The sequence below is a fragment of the Salminus brasiliensis genome, chromosome 19 (assembly GCF_030463535.1).
Source record: "Salminus brasiliensis chromosome 19, fSalBra1.hap2, whole genome shotgun sequence".
Taxonomy (NCBI): Eukaryota; Metazoa; Chordata; class Actinopteri; order Characiformes; family Bryconidae; genus Salminus; species Salminus brasiliensis.
Window position 1 is genome coordinate 17,027,025 of NC_132896.1, and position 15,384 is coordinate 17,042,408.

The 15,384-nt window shown below is 39.2% G+C and overlaps 1 protein-coding gene across 6 annotated transcripts in view; it reads right to left on the minus strand.

Annotated features, from left to right (window-relative positions):
- dlg3 (discs, large homolog 3 (Drosophila)) overlaps positions 1 to 15,384 on the minus strand; it is a 96,085-nt gene that overhangs the window by 42,314 nt on the left and 38,387 nt on the right. The gene's annotated exons all lie outside the window — the stretch shown is intronic.

Genomic DNA, 15,384 nt, shown 5'->3' on the forward strand with positions numbered 1-15,384 from the left:
AATACTTAGTAACTCAAGTAGCCATCTAAGAGTCTTTCATCTCATGTTTAGGGGTTTTCACTCATTCTTCTAGTCAAAGCTTTTTGGGAGACTCTTGAACCGGCTTGCATTTTAAAGTCTATCCACAGATCTGTGACAATGTATTGGTCAGAGGACTGTGAGAGCCATGGCAAAATCTTCAGCTTGTGCCTCTTGAGGGAATGTGTTGTGGATTTTTAGGTGTGTTTTGATCATAATCCTGCTGTAGAAGCCAGCCTCTTTTTCGCACCCTTTTTTTCTTCTAATATGCCATTTTCTCATTGCAGCCAGAATGGTATATGGTATACCTTTAACCCTATCCTTAACTAAATGCATCAGGCTAGTTCAGATATTTCTTGGAAAACATCTGCTACTGAATGTTGTGGTGAGGCCACAGACATTTTTGTTTTCATTAAATTCACTGGCTGCACAGTAGAACATGGTCTTCATGGTTTTCATGGTCTTCAAGACCTCAACTTAACCTTCACCCTGTTACTGGCACAGCTGCCATTTCTTAATTACATAACGAACTCAGGAAATGCTTTGCTATCTTCTTATAGCCTTCTCCTGCTTTGTGCTAGGCAGCTGTTTGGAGGAGCCTATGACTGTTGGTTGTTTAGACAAGATTTGCATCATTTGTCCTTTCCTAATGATGACTGTGAACAAGCAATGGCCTTAAAGGCTATTTAAGGTTCAAGACCTTGGTCAAAGTTATCTAAGAGCTCAAACCTTTGAATGGTGATCCTTTGCTGTTTTGTGCAAGACAACAACTTAAAAAACAAACAAAACAAAAAAAAAAACAAATCTTTAACTATGCCTTTTTAAAATCACTTCATCTTCTACTCATTGACTAATCAGAGAAACTTTGATCAGAGATGCCCAAACACATTCAATTACAGAGGAAATAATATGTAATTAATCCAAAATATGGAAATAACATGTAATAATGTCTCTTTTCTGCTTAAATGAGTATTTCCTTAAGTCTTTTGAGTCAAGCAAGCCTTCTACATAAAGGGTGACATGGTTTCTTTGTTCTTTATTCTTCTTGAAGGATCGCCCAGTCTCAAAATAAACTCTTCCAAACCTGCCCAGCATTCCAAGATAGACTAAAAGCACTCTGGAGACCCACAGGAACCCCTGACTCATTATTGTAGATATGATCATATGCTTTTTGGTGTATCGATTAGTTTTGTATCTTCTGTAAAAGTTATTCTGCTTATCCTTCTTGAAATCTGCAGCTCTCAATTTCACATTACTCTAATAGTCATCACATCACGATGAGCCTTGTTTTCAGTATTTCTGAACTATTTGCAAAATGAACCACAAATGAATCAAATAGCAACACAGTGGAACAAAGAATTACGTAAAGCACATTAATAGACCATGGGCAGTCACCCTTCAGATTCTCTGCCATTTTCACTGCCACTGTGGCTTTATAGCAACTGCTGCTGAATTATTTCTCTGCTTCACTCACACCGCTGAAAGGACCAGATGAGGTACGACAGTGCATTCTAAAAGCTTTTCCTGTGTCACAGGTTCCATTTTCACCTGACTTTTCCTGCTTCCAGACAGAGCCTCACAGGTACAGCGGGACAGGTACAACACAGCCTGTTCTTCACAGAATGACGCACATCATAAACCACTAAGACACATCCTGGCTCATTATCTAGTTACTGCTCATGCTTCAGATTAGCCAAAGCAACAACCATATTTTTTTTTTATTTTAACTATATTACCTTATGTAGTAATTCACAAATTCAAAAGAAAATAATCATATATGGGCAGATTCTTCCTTACAGTTCTTCTATTGTAAAAAATACAGTCAGGCCTATATCAGTGCTTTTAGCACACATGTGTACGAATAGCCCTACTACAGTACATTTCAGGTCATTTAGAAATATTGTGTTTTTTAAATAACTAAAACAAAACCGTTTTGTAATCTTTAGTAATCAGTTAAAACAGTTTCCCTGTCTCTTTCTAAAGGCTTTAATTATTCACACTAAATTACTAAGATATCGTTACCCCTGAATGGGTAATGTCTAATACAACCACATGTGTTCCAAAAAACCAAAACACATTTATATCACAGAGAGGGGAGTGAAACTGACTGTGAGGAAATTCACAGGACAATATGTTTAACACCAACACAGTTAACATTTCACTGAGGTAAAAGAGTCGCCCTTATCTCAGCTTACTTCAAATCTTTGTTCTATTTTTCCCCCATTAGGTTGTGGCCAGTTCCAACCTCCATCACACAGTACTACCAAGCTAAGAAGGTGAAAGCTAGAATGTGCTTCGTCCAACACACTGCAGCCAATGCATCTATTTTTTTTTTATGCCAGCATCATAACACTTGGAGACACGCTTGGAGTCCATTTGGATTGGATGGAGGGGGGCTCTCTTAAACTTTAGGTCACAGATGGCTGTGGCATCATCGGAGAACATAGTCGCAATCCCCTGACAATAATTGCACCACTCAGGAGACCCACCAAACACCATTTTAATGTGCTTGTGAAAAAGAGATCCATGACAAATGATCCATATATTCTCAAATGCTTGAAAGCACACATGGTCCAGAATCATAATCTTGTGTCAGTACAATGTCTAAGAGCTGTGTGTGTTTGTCCTTTGAACTACGGGTGCGGCAATAAACTACACTGACCAAATGCAGACTTCATTACAAACAGAATTGAATGATTTGTCCTGTTAAAATGGATGATTGTGTGAATGATGTGAACAACGGATCAAAAATAACTGTATTTAATTATTTTACATGTAGCATTATGTTTATACTACTAGCACATTATTTTATATGTAGTGCAACTGGGTATTTTGACTTCTGTTTAACTTATCTCAACCTCTGGTTTCCTTAAAGGATAACCGTGAATTATGTACTGTGAAAATGTCTTTAATCATTATATTATGATATTCAAATTTTGCCGTATTGCCATATCTCCATTCTTGCTTCAGGAGAGCCACAGCCACATTTAATGGCTGATAGTATGCTGTGAAATTCCTGCAGCCTTCCCCTCTGCTGCGTTTCACAAATGGACATTAAGCATAGCTATTATGAGCAGGAAACTGTAGAAAGGACAAGGCAAAGAAAAGCAACATAGTAACAAAGTAACATATAGCCCATAATAAGATACAGTCAACTGCCCAGCCTGCTAATTAGGTATGAAAACATGTTGTAGCAATTACCAACAAACCACCCACAGTCTCAGGGCTGTAAAAGCTATCATCCTAGTCTGGGATTTTGCCTATAATCCCACATCTTTATCACACTACACACGCAAACAAGATGAAACAGGACAGTAATCTGAGCGTGGGCCACCCTGCGTGAGTGTGGCTGTCCTCAGAGGGCGGAGAAGGAACGCTAGGGTGAACAAGTCGTCAGCAGCGCTGCAGCATCACTGCACTGTGTGGCAGCAACATATGACCCAGAGAGGCCGCGTCCTGGAGAGAGGCTTACGCGGTCACAAACCTTGCTGCACGTCATTCTGCTCCACACTCACTCACTATCCCAGATTAAAACCATGACGGATTGGGGGGAGAGTGTGAGAGAGAGAGGGGGAGTGGGCTTATGTAGGGATGGCTGACAAGAGGTAAGAGGGTGAAGAGAAAAGGGGGAGACCAGTTAAAGGCTGGAGGGCGTCCAGATGTGGCAGAAGGGGGTAGACGAAGGGCCACGGGTGGAATTAACCAAATCTGGATTAGATTATCATAAATCCTTTAATTTCCTTTTAATTCAAACACTAATCATTAAAAGGCGGTTTCCAGCCAGCTGTCACTGCTCACTTCTCTCCAGCTGCAAAGCAAAAGCTCAGGGCCATGCACACACACACACACACACACACACACACACATATAAAGAACACTGGTTGGGCAGTTTGTCTATTGCTAATGTTGCTTGGGCCCTGTTTGCTCATTAAAGAGTTGAACGGATATCTGCTCCCAGCAATGCTGCCCCATTGGACTTGGGCACGGCCCCTAGAGACAGCAATCTGACAAAGGCTCTGGACGAATCTTGGCAAGTGGCGGGACAAGCACCTCATGTTAAATAATCAATGTGTTCCCATGGCGACGGCCTCCCTGGCTACCGCGCTAGCTGCGAGGAGAGGACAGGGCCCTCCCCCTCTGGGTTTGTCTCTCTCAGGACAGGACCATGGAGGCTCGAGCCCCTCCTGCCTGCAGCCTAGTGTGTGGTTAGCATAACCATTCAGCGGACAGACTGGCTGTGTCACATTCAGCTTGGCTCTTAAACCAGCCTGCCCTAGAGCTGCGGCACAGCGTCCAGGTGGGGGAAACTGTCCATTACACAGCCTCTGTGACTGCCACTATTCACTTCCAGATATGTAGCTTTCGACATATTGAAACCGCTTCGACATTTTCAGATCCAGCTTCATTGTTTGTCTGAAAATAACCGTCCAAACAAAGACGTACTTGGATCTGATGCAGGAAATAATCATTTAAAATAGGGCTGTAACAATACTACTGAATTCAAAAATGTCTTCAATACATTTGCATTAATTGCATACAGGGAAAATATGAAGTGCCTGATGTTTATGTGTCAAAGCTAATATTTTTGCACCATGCACACAGCCTACATGCATGCGCACAAAGAGCATAATGATGAAATATCGCTGTAGAGAAAGCTAATTCTAGACTACACAGACTAGAAACCTGCTACACCCCCGGCTTACACAATAAACCCCCCCCCCCCCCCCCCCAATTTTTAAAATGCAGATTTGAGCGTAAGTGCATACACAGCATAAGCCACACCCACTTTACTCTGATAGGATGAAACTATGGGCCATATTCACAAAAGCTTTTCGAAAAAGCTCCTCAAATGCCAAACATAAGAAGTTCACAAATATTGTCTTTTACAAAAGAAATTAGAAATCATTTTCTAAAAAAACACTGTTAATTGTTTTCTTAATTAGGAAATTCATTAAATTTGATGGTGCATCAAGATACATTTATAATAAAAAAAATAAATGTATTTATTTAGGTACATCTGTGCAGATGACAAAAGAAAATCAGTAAACAACAGCTTAAACTGACTGGAGAAAACAACAAATTTGAAAATATGAGAACTGTGGCACAACGTTGGAGAACAAGAAGGGAGCGAGAGGTTAAAAGAACTACCATCACTTCACTTACCTTCTTAAAGTAGACATTAATTATATTAATTAAACTATTTCAACCTAATAGTTTAATTTTATATATATTTTATATATATATATATATTGTTATGTTAAGAACATACAATATACAGGCAAAAGTACTGAGATATGCTCATTCTTAGTTTCTTCTGAAATCAAGGATTTGTTGTAAGTGTCTGAGTAACTGTCTCTACTCCCCAGGAAGGCCTTCTACTCGATTCCGGAGCACTGCTGTGAGGTTTTGATTGCATTTTGCGACAAGAGTGTTAGTGAGGTTAGGATGTTGTATGATCACCACCCCATCTCATTCCTGACTCCCCCACATCTTCATAAAAGTACTGGATGGAGCCCCTTTATTCCAGAGAACACAGTTCCACTGCTACACAGCTCAATGCTTTTTGCACATCTGTAGTAGTTGAATGCATTCATTAAGTGGGGTGTCCACAAACATTTGAATAATGGAACTGTTTTAAACAATATGTTAAGCATTAAGTATTATGATTTTAAAAAGCACATTTAAGAAGAATTTCTTTCTTAAGACACTTTTGGGATTTCGATCCCCATGTGCCTAGTTTTGGACAGCAGAGCTGGGCTATATATTCAGATATAATTCATGATCATTTAAAAACTGAGCAATGTTGTTGATTTCGTCTAACTGAGTCAGTAAGACCGCTGGGAAAATGCTTAATTCATTACAAGGTGTACAATTAGTCTGTTTAACAGCAGTGCTTTTTTTTTTTTTTTTTACTGAAAAATAGTCGAGCAAGTTTTAAAAAATCTGCCATTGCTCACCACAGACTGCGGTTTCCAAGGAAGCCAATAAATGAGATGCTCTGAAAAGATGACTTACCAATGCAGTTTCCATGTACTGTTTCAAATGAGATTTTCTGATGCACATTAAAATGATTACAACTTTCCTTTAAATTGCAACTTTTAAAATGTTTGCAGAACAGAATGGGGTCAGAATTACACTCCTTTGGTATATGGAGTACAGACATTATTACTACTAGTATTACGTCACTGCTGCGCCATTCGCCAGGTAAACACACATTTTTAACAACACTTTCTATACCTATAGACCCTATTTTCAATGTATAGCTGCTCATATTTACATTTATATAGACAGTACATATATTCTGTATTTACCTGTCATATTTGACATCAGATTTGTAGTAATTAAATTTTGCAACAGACAGAACTAATGTTGGTAGTACAGCCAAAACAGATACATGCACATTGATGTTTGCCATGAAATATGACAGGCATTGTTTCCGTAATGTAGTTGCCTTTACGAGATGCTGTTGTACACTGTGAGGATGATCGAATTGTGCTTTGTGTCCTCCTGGTTAAGACAAGCCATGCCAGGGGAATGATCCATTTGGTGCATGAGTAATTCACATGCTTCATGAGCTGCAGCCCAGGGCAGCACTAGTGGGGAGAGAGAGGTTTTGGCTAAGGCTGTGTGGGGTGTTTTATGCTGAGTAGGGGCAGGAGAGACAGAGAGAGAGAGAGAAGAAGGGGAGGGAAAGAAATGGAAAGTCAGAGGTGCTCCTGTGAGACGGTCCCTTCTGCCTGCCTTCATTGGGCTCTCATATAAGCCACGCTGCAATCCGATCAATAGAGACCCAATTACCATGCACCCAACATCTCATTCACTTCGCTGAGGCGTGGGTGCTGAGAAGGGATGCCAGGAGAGAAAGAGAGACAGAGGCACACGGTAAGAGAGACAGAGGTACACGGTGGGAAGGCTAAGGGAATATCTGATAAGGCACTGCTTTTCTCCTCTAAGGAGAACAGTGTGAAAATCTGTTTCTGCACGGGAATCAAGAATTCACAGGTTTTTCGACTGGCTGTGCAAGGTGTGTTACATGTGCGTTCCCACATATACAGCCTCACGTATGAAGTTAGGAGGTACAAGTAAATAACGCACTAATAAATGGGTTAACCGGTAATATAAGCTGATATTGAAGATGTTGACGATACTATTGAATCGGCTAAAGAAAAACTGTGTCTTGCTCACACACCAGACTCTACAGCAATACAGGCCAAATTCAAACTGCAGCTTGAGGTGGGTACAGTACAATGCTAAAACATTTAGAAAATAAAAGCTAATTTAGAGCCCAAAACCTTAGAGAATTGTAGGAAGATTCGCCTCTATGGCAAAATTCACATGACATTTTCAGTTTCAATTTGGCCGACTTTCATATGCTTTCATATATTGAAATCCAATACATATCGGATACACAGCAATACAACTCAGACTGAACTGCCAGATCGAAATCCATGCAATTTTTTTGTCCATCCCACATCCTTCGTAAATGCACGCTGAGGAGAAGGAAAAATGCACGACAGCCGTTCAGACAAAACTAGAAGGCACTTATTTCAAACCGAATGCGAAAAATGGCCAAACACGGCCACAGGAGGGTGCTCATAGAAAAAGTGTCATAGGAAATAAAAAGCTTAAAACTTAAGTTCAAATAAACCAAGAACACTGAATACCACCCCCTTTTACAGGCAGCTCGAATGGGCATTCTTAGTGATCAGCCCATATGTCAGACACCGAAACCTTGTGTGAAGCGTTGCTTTTTCGCACATGCACGTCAGTTTAGGAGCGTGAACTGATCCGACGATTGTCAGATACAGGTTACAATAAAAAGATAGCGTGAACAGCCTAAGAAAATAACGGACATGGTGAGAAAATTGGATTTGGGCCACTTTGCTGTGTGAACGTAATCCAAGTGTCATGAAATCCCCTTCCTGGCTGACGTCTGTGTTAACTTTTGACCATGACATGTGACTGTCAAACCCCGCACCTGACATTAGTAAAATAGACTCTAGCTGAGCCTCACATTTTGTTTGTGAAGTCTCTGTGCTACCAACTACAGTTTAGAATCATGTTCCCTTACATTTGGTTGTCGTGTTTGACCCATGTTATGTTATTTAGATTTCGACTATGGAATGACTTACCTGCCTGCCTGTGTTTTGACCCGTCTGCCTTAAGGATGATGAGCTTCGGATTAATAACAATAAAGTCCCTCTACACATACAGCCTACAACACTGCCTAAGTTACACACTGCTACAATATTCAAATTATTCATTTATTTTAGTTCGAGAATTGTGATGACTGAACAGAACAACCATGTGACTCAGCAACTGTTCGACTGTAGAAATATATATATATATATTAAAATCAAAAAAAAAATTAAAGATACAAGCTCAAATTTATGGTTATTGATATTTTTCACAACTTAAAATTGGTATTAGTCATAAATGTTTGGTCTGGCACTAGTTAGAAATAAAAGCAATGTAACTCAAAGTGTATACTTCCAAATAAGTATCCTAAAGTAAGGGAATAACAATAACAAATTTAATGCTGTTTCAAAAAATCTGAATGTCCAAATCCAGATCAAAACTGCATCTCCCCTTGGTTTTTTCAAAGAGTCTTATTTTGTGCCTTTTGTAGAAACCACTGTCAGAAATGAAGACTAAACATCTAGATGCACACAATCTATCCATCCACTCTTTGAAAAATGCGTTCTTCAGTAAAGGTATTAAATGATTCTTTGCCACGTCTTGGGTTAAATGTGTTACATATGTGTTAAATACGTGTTAAAAGTCCAAAAATGTTTTTAGGTACTAGAGCAATATCTTGGAGGGCCAGATTCCTAGCCAAGCAACCCTGATTCAGACCTAGTTCACTGCCAGGTTTAGACAGAGCAGGTTAAAGCAGCTCCTCATCAATTGGCTTAGAGTTTTGTGGAATCAGGACATTTGTATCACCTAAAATCAAATCCAATCGTTATTCTCTTATTCTAAGCTGATGCGAAACAAGAATGGAAAAAAAAAAACATTTAATGTAATAAAGTAAGAGGATGTTTAAACCACCGACAGCCTTTTCTTCTGCTCTGTGTAATGTCACTAAAGGGCGCACTGGCTTAGCCTTCTGTTTGGTCATGGTGAGCAGCTCCAAATGAGCCTCCAAGAGGTCATCAGTCTGACCTTCAGCGCAACACGCACAGCCACCGTGAAATAATGCCATTAAGGATATCAGCCACAGCAACAAGCACACAATATGAGTCTGCTCTTGCATGTGTGGGCTTAATGATGCCTGCGTAGAGTACAGTACACGTCTGCGCTATACGAACGTTGAGCGTTTGCTGTTGGCAAGACATTTTGCCAGAAACTGCCTGGCTTGGAGGAGGAGGAGGAGGGCACATCAGCACTATCTAGGATAATAATTCAATCTACCCAACACTGTGTGATCACACTGCTGCCAGGTTATGTGAACCGCTGCAGCTGCAGCAGCAACGCTGTAATCATCTCCATCATTACGGCAAGGAAACAGCCTCTGTCACCACTACCGAAAAACGTCAAGCTGCTTCACTTGTCAGCACCATCACATGGAGCAAAAGCAAAACCAGCTGCTCAACGGCATATGATAAATTACTGGGGATTGAAGAGGTAATTTTGCAAATAAAATAATATCACATTATATTAATGACCTGGTTCAGAGAACAAAGGAAGCAGGCAAAAATGACAACCTGACTGATACCGATTTCTGGGTCCCATACCAGTATAAGCAACAAGTTGTTTAAATGTGCCTGTGCTTAATTATCCGCACTGAAATATTGGTCAAGGTATAATATGGTAAACTGATTTAACCTTAATAATAAAAGCTTTATGTGACCAGTGCCTGCTGCTTTTCAGCTGGTTGCTACCCCTTGTTGCTAAGATAACAGAACTGTCTGCTCTGATGTGCTGTTCTAGCAGTGACAGGGAACAGAAGATCTCACACATTTTTTTTTCTGCTGCTAGTGTTATTTCGCTGTTGTAAGAAATGTGCATCAATATATGAGTTTTGTTTCACAATCAAGCAATTGTCACATTCAATTTCTCTACTTTTCCTCTGCAAATGAGCAGCCTGTATTGTTCAGCTGTCCTTGTTTTGACAAGTCCTTGTTGTGACCCTCATGAGCGTTATTTCTCTAGTAGTGAAACTTCTGTTGACAGTCAAATGACAGAGCCAGCATTTAGTCCTCCAAAAGGCCTTTCTGTGAAATGGTTCTGGCCACGTGAAGGCAGCGTAGAGGAAAGTGGCCAAAAGACAGTGGGCTGGGCTGGGGAGCACGCAGGAGCAGCCTCGGGGTCATCAAAACACAGAGCAATCTGACAGGATCTGCTATTAAAACAAACAGGACGCAGATCAAAGAGTCACCTCTTGCTCTGAGCACAGAATAAAAAGCCCCCTTCCTGCCTTCCGTCCTTCCTCTTTCTGTCTCCTTCCATCTCGCTCCTCTCCTGGAGACATGAGTGAGGGATCAGGTCTCCATCCCTCCACTCCAGCATGCCCACACAGCCCCATTCACTCTGCACGCCTGCGTTCCGTTTGGCTGACAAATTTGTGTAGGTGTTGAAAGTGATGAAGAATTACAGTAAGTAGGACAACAGCAACAACAACGACGGCACAGAAACAAGAGCTGTGCCACTACTTTTCTCTACACAATTATGAATATATTCATGAGGCTTATCCATATGCTGGCGTATTTACTGCCAAAAGGCCGTGAAGAAAGGCTTTGTTTTAAACGTTTGTATCACTTCAGGGATTGCCAAAACAATCTGCCTCCCACAGAGGGGCCAGATTTGCAATCTCTCAAACACACCTTAGGACGGAGAGAAGAGCGTCAGAGCACGAGCCCACAGCACACAATCTCCACTGAGATCAGAGTGCGCATCACGGAGATGCACGCGGATATCACATCCGCAGATCTGAGAACACACAGACTGGCCATTTTCACACAATCATCATCAGAGAGGAAGAACTGTGGTAAAGTACTAAACGAAAATGATTCAGCTGAGAGTGAAATTTCAAACGGTGACTACAGAAATTAAATACAAACTGATAAGACATCGATACTGAGGATGCAACAATATAGAATTTGTGAGCAAAAGCTAATATCTCACATTTCCTATGCATATACCGATACATAAATATTTATAAAATGCTACATATTCCTAGAATTTACAGAAAGAAATTACAGAGTAACATGACACATATTTGTAGACGGTTAGGAATGCAGCAATATGTTCTGCTCTTCATTAAATAACAGTTTGAAAGAAAACTATTTTGTTTAAGCAATTATCTGTCGATACTGATAATAATATTACTGTGCATCCCTAATCAATACAATGAACAATGTATCGGTACTGATATTATATGTCATGCTGACATTCTGTACACCATCTAAGCAAAAAATAATCTTCCCTAAAAAACAAAGAATTGTTTAAAGATGTAAGGTTTCCTCACCCTGATAAAGAGTACTAGACAGGGCTAGATTTTTACTATAATAACTCATAGCACCTAAGGTAATTACATAAATGGCTCTTGCTCATTAATCCGTATTCTCCAAGGACAGAGTGGACTCAGCAGATGTGAAATTGTGTTTGTAGGTGATAAGTAATCACCTAGAAGTGAGAGGAACTTTAGAAATGATCTGCAATTCTGTAAAAAGATCAAAAATATGTTAAGCAATTATCACCATATATCATGGACAATACGTGAAGCTCTGGTGGTCCTTAAACTGGCTGCTCAACATCAGATCGGAAGTGGGGTCGCACAATAATGAGGCTGTTCTGCAACCTGTGGCTCATAACAGGGAGCAGCAATGCAGTAATGGCAAAAATGATATGAGTGGCCTTCTGTTGCATCACATTCTTTCTCGCCGGTCCAGGCCATCCCCCCTTCCCCCACCACAGACAGCGTCGTCACTGGCCTCGCAATGATTCTGATGAGCATATGCAGTGCTTGGATTTGGCTGATTACATAATTGGAATTTTAATGGGGAATATTAATCCACAGAGGACCCATATTGGGTTTTATAAGCTGGCTGATCAGGATCTGCAGCCATTCCAGCAGCCTATTCACGGTGTACAGTGTTACACAAGTGGCACGTTACTGTGAGGCTCAAGTAAGGTACAGGGAATATTGAACTGAGGTTAAAGCCTAAACTAAGATAAATCATTGTGGCTATTAATGAAGTGAAAATGAACATGTGATTGTCCTTTGCTGTACCAATGTAGCTAACTGTACATATATTCAGAAACATATGCGTGTGTATGGTCAGTATATGGCAGCCTATATGCTTTCTAAAACCTTTTTCCTTGTCTATGCATCCACAGTGGGTCCCTTCCTGTTAGCTAGTGCAAGGCTTATATAGAGCTCAGTTCAGCCTGCACCATGGCAACACCGGCAATGTGTGGCTCAGGCAAAGCTCTCCTCCTACCCAGCACCAAAGTGGATGCAGCACAAATGTGTCTCTGTGTGTTTCTGTTATGTGTTCGAGTTTTTATAATATTCCACATGTCCATTTCGTGACACAGACACTGTGTCTAAACACTGATTGGATTCAAAATACACTTGCAGTGTCTTGTAAAGGGTTCAAAGGCATCCAGGTACCTCTGTGCTTTATGAGCTGCTTCACTAAGGCCAGTCTCTCATGCCATAACAAAGCCTTAATGGGTGTCCACCTTTTTTCTGTTCTCCTGAGCATCCACAAAGTCACGAAGTCACGATGACTAATGTCACATAATAAACCATTTCCCCCCTCCAGATGCCGGATGGAACACAACAGAAAAATCCACTGTGGGCCTTTTAAAATTGCAACTTCGCTGGCATGCCATGGCTTTCTTTGGGTCTCAGTTTTACTCAGGAACCACAGTAAATTAACAAAATACACTTTATCATCACACTGCAGAAAAAGGTCTCTTGGCACGTTAAGAATATTTAGCTCCCAAATGCCTTGCTGTTGGCCTATATTGAATAAAATATGCAGCAGTCAATAAGTTAAATATTTTTAATAAGACAATTATAAGATTATTACATTAGCAGATATTTTGGTATGTTTCAATATAACTGTTTCACAAAATAATGCAAACAGGGCTGTGCGATATAGTATAAATATAAGACCACTGTACAAAACATTTGTACAATATCTGTACACAATATCTCATCTTAATTGAAAAACATAACAAATTATCTTTATTCCAGATGACCCAAACTACACTGCATTAAGTCCAATTAACCAGCACTAAACATGTTCTAATTTTAATGAAATATGTAGTTGGTCACTGTTAAAGTAAAGACTGCTCACTACTGACAAATACATTTCAATATTGGAAAGCCTGTACATTCTAAAATTATGAAAGTAAGATTTTACACAGTAACTGATGCCAGCAATATACATGATAGCTTTGCATGTCTTGATCATGGAAAGGTCTGTTCAAATTTCACTTTGAACATCATCAGAGAGTATCAATGAATCAAAATGAGAATCAGGAACATAGGTATAAGACAATCACTCCCATACACATAGGAGAATAGGCCAAATAAGTACAGAGAAGCAAATACCAGCTCACAATTGGGCTGCTGCCTGCTGACCGTGTAACACTGAGAAACTTTGATAAGGCAGCATGGTAATCCAGCATGTAATCTTTACAGGCTCAGCTCAACCCTCTCGTAGCTGTTGCCAGGGGCTGAGGCTCGCCGAGATGAGAGATGTGCAGCTCGATTCTTATCTCGTTTGAGATATGGGGTGAGCAAAAACATGTTGAACAGGGCTAGGGTGTCTATTGTCTATAAACTGAAACTGTACATTACTCTATTAGCTACATTTCCATGCAAAAGTGAGACACTCAGCACAAGTACTATACAGTGATTTTGGCAGGATGAAAGACAAGATCAAGATAAGCCTATGAACTCACGGATAAAAGAAAATCTGAATATTTAAAGAAAATGGATAAGTTCACACATTGAGCGGTTTAATAGAACTGATAATTTAATAAAGCAACGTACACCATGCTATTCAGGTTTCTGGAATAAATTCCATAAACTAGTATATATGAGTGCTTATAGAAATTATTTTATTTATGACCTTTTAGACATTGCACATTTTAGGCAAAGCTATCTATAAAGATAAAAAAAAAAAAGAAATTATTTGTTTTTGTTGTCTTTTTGCACTGCCTTAGAGTAATCTGAATGTACCCACAAAGGTTTCATTAAAGATTAAAAACAAACAAAAAACAAAGATCCAATAAATCAATCCTTTAATGGTTTATTCTTTAACTCTGGTTGAAATTTAACTACAGAGACTAAATACACGAGTTGGCATGAATCTCTAAAAAGACACATTTACATAAATATATAGACAGGCTTAATATTTTAGTTCATTCTTAAAAGGAATGAAAGCAAACAAGATTTGACTACTCTTTTCTTATCAGCACATGCTGATAGGGCTGAAGAATACAGTCATACACACACTGACACCCAGGCATGATTGAAACTATTCAAAAAAATAAGAGCATTTACCTTATTCTCATTTAGTATAATTGGCCTTGATCTCCCCATTTACATTAAGGATGAAAATTAAATGAAAAATGATTAAATAATTTTCAATAATAATTTTTATTATTTATAAATTTTTATTATTATTATTACATTTAAAATTAAATTTACAAAAAAGACTACAGAAAGTAAGAGAAGCTAGTAAAGGTGTTTGACTGCAAAACTGGAAAAACTTCAAGAGAACTTCAGAAATGGATGCACCACAAAATAACAAGAGTTTATCATAGGTTTCAACATTAAATTAAACATATTTATTATATTTATAACAAGTTTAAATTATTTAAGAGAAGTCTTACTTAACTTACATTATCTGGGCATAACAAAATGAGGATAGTAGTCTTATTTTTGCCTTTTCTTCAGGTTTTATTTTACAAATGTTTAAAATGTTGAAATGTGTTGCATCTATAGCAAATATATAATATTACATTTGATCAAGAGACAGTATCTCATGCATATTTAATGTAAACGCCAACAAGGTAAATTAGACATGACACTAAAAACTACAGAGGCAGTATCCTCCATTTATATTATAAATTCATTCAAAGGTGTTAAATGCCAGAAATCTGTATAAAGATAGAGTGTGCTACAATTCCCTAATTTGTATAGAATGAGTAAAGCGCACAGGCCTAACATGCCCCAGTTTTGAAAATAAAATGAAAGCTATCCGTAGCATTCTAAACATTGCACCACAACAAAGAGATTAATAACACTGAGTTAGGGACACAAAGGACAAAGCATAGGAGAAAGAAGTATAAGAGTATAAAAAGAAATTGGAAGATCACTAGGAATGTGTCCAGACCAAA